Raw genomic sequence first — 2903 nt, 5'->3', positions numbered from 1 at the left:
GAAATAATTTATTAAATTAATTAACACCGCGGAGTAGCATAAACTTTATTCTTTAAATATCCCCACAAGAAGTAATATAAAGGACTTAAATCAGGGGAAAAAACCATTTCAAATGCGAATATCTCCGAAACGAATCAATAGAATTTAAAAAGCAAAGCAGATTAGTAATCACGATTAAATTGGCTTTCAAATAATGTGCCATTTGCCATAGGATTCCATTTAAAATTTTAGGGATTAAGCTCCCTACGTAGAGGGGTGAAGACTTGGATTCGTGATTTGCATTCCAAAAGTTGTCCCCTTCGAATACAAAATCGACGTGTTCGAGGATTTTTCGAAATTTCTAAATTTAATACCCTAAAAGCCCTCTGTATACTTCTCGTTGGGCCACTCTGTATATCCACCTTGATCATGTAGAAGTTACGGGCTCAAATTTTAAGTATGTTGGAAATAAATCTAACCGATTGTATTTGCTCAACTTTTTATTGTTCAAATTTGAAAAGTTCATAAATTTTCTTAATAACCGATTTTTTTTATGCGACTTTTTATATGACAAAAACTGACTCTCTTTTACTATAAGAACACAATTCTTTCAAATACGTCTGCCTCCAACATCTTTCCACCATCATTCCTCCATTTATACTAACCATAGTCCTCCTCGACCCCCTGTCGTGATCGAATATATTCCCTTATATCTCCAGGACGGATTGTCGAAAGAGGGTACTCGCAAGGGGAAAGTGGAACGTCAGGACGAGACATATCTATTGGTGATGTCAAAGCTTTCAATGCAAATATCTGCACAATGGAGTGTCGGAGGATTTTGAATGTATACCTACCAAGCGGCCTTAAAATGTTTATTTTTTTTATTATTATTATTATATTTATTACACCCATCGAGATACAAATTAAAATACCACCATATTCTAGTCCATAACTTTTGATTGAGACGTCCGATCGAAACAGTACGAATTGTTTTGGATTCTACGCACCAAAATTAATAAGAAAAAGTGTTTTCCCGAGAAATTTTGGTGCAGTCGATTTTTGGTGAAAAGTACTTTCTTTATTTAGGGGGCACATCACGTTCCTGATGCACCAACACGCTGAAAAGCTTTCCATAGAGTCTTTAGATTTGTGCCATGCTAAATCCATTAATATTCTTTTCTTTATCCTTATGTGTAAAGAGCCTCCGCCCCATTTATCACCTACCAAGAAAGTAAACAACGATAGCATGCCACTACCTTATAACTCAACAATTTACTAAGCTATTTCGGTTTAAAAAATGCGCTTTATCTCCACATGAGTTGTTCACAATTTACACTTGTTTTAAATAGAACGGTTACTTTTGTCTGTAATATTCTTAAAGAGCTTGAAATTCTCTTTAGAATGAAATCAAATATGTTATAACCTTTGAAATTAAAACTACAGTAATGTGTTTAATACCAGTCGCAGTAGCTGTAGAAATTTAAACAAAAAGGAAGCGAAGAAAACAAATGAGAAACAGTGTCAAAGATAACTATAACTATTATGCCCCCCCAAGGGAAGCACCTTGTCGTGGTGGGGGGGCTCAGTAGCCACTGTTGCCAGCAGTGGTGAAGCGAAGCTGTCCCAGGTCGTTTGTATTGTCTTCTTTGATAGTTCTAGTCCTTTTGTCTTTTGTTTCATGTCATAAAAATTTCACAAAAAAAGGCCTTGGCCCGCTGGCAGTAGCGATAAAATGCAATGGTTGACGACACTTTATGCTATGAAAAAGTTCTCGAGCCCTTCGGGGCGCCCACATCTTACTGCTCAGGGGTTCGGATTGTCCCCAGAGCCGGCAGGGAGCGAGGCGGAGCGGGCAGGCCTCACCCGGTCGATATTAAGCGGCTGCTCGGCGTCCGTGGCAGGGAACCAGGCCACGGAGCGGGTAAATACATCTGGAACAAATGACGACCTACGCTATGTTTCTACCGGACACTCTAAAGGCTATGGCGGCACAACGACGATTGGCGCGGAAATGGAGAGTTTTCCTTCATTACCGCAAAATAATGGTACCAGCGAGAAGGAGGACATCGTGCCCCGGTTCCTGGTCCTTAAAAGGAAAGAAGGGGATTTTACAAATGTAAGTCCCTTCTTAATAAGTAAAACGATATATGGAATTATAGGAAATGTTAAAGAAGTAAAGAAAGTGAAGGGCGAACTATTTATTGAAACTGTGTCTAGTAAGCAGTCTAAACAGATGCTGAAATGCGAAAGATTTGCTGGTTTTGAGATTGTGGTTGAACCCCATAAAACACTAAATACATCAAGGGGAGTAGTTTTTTGTAGGGATTTGTTAAATTGTTCCCTCGATGAAATTAGGGATAACCTGAGCAGTCAAGGTGTAATTGATGTAAGAAGGATAAGAACCAGACGAGACGGGGAATTCATTGATACCGCCAATCACGTCCTTACGTTCAACTCTCCTAAACTGCCAAGAAATATTCAGGCCGCATTCTACCCTCTACAGGTACGACCTTATATTCCCAACCCTCTGCGGTGTTTTAATTGTCAACGGTTTGGACATTCATCAACAAGCTGTAAATATGAGAAAAGGTGTGTGTGCGGGAAACCTCCACACGACGAAGATCAATGTGAGATTCCTATTGAGTGTCCAAACTGCAAAGGGCCTCACAAATCTATTACAAAAACCTGCCCTGTATACAGGCAGGAAAGTAAAATACAAGAAGTTAAGGTCATTCATAAACTTACCTACATAGAAGCGAAAAAGAAAGTGGACACCATGGTAACTCCAAGCACGTCGTTTGCACAGGTGGCTTCAGTACCTATACCAGTTTCCGCGAAACCTGCTGAACCTGAAATTAGAAGAATTATTAAAGAGGAAATAGAAGCGTTAAAGAGAATACTTACCTCACAAAACATACTTGTAC

This window comes from Photinus pyralis, unplaced genomic scaffold (genome assembly GCF_008802855.1).
Source record: "Photinus pyralis isolate 1611_PpyrPB1 unplaced genomic scaffold, Ppyr1.3 Ppyr1.4_LG6, whole genome shotgun sequence".
NCBI lineage: Eukaryota > Metazoa > Arthropoda > Insecta > Coleoptera > Lampyridae > Photinus > Photinus pyralis.
This window is presented reverse-complemented; position numbering follows the sequence as displayed.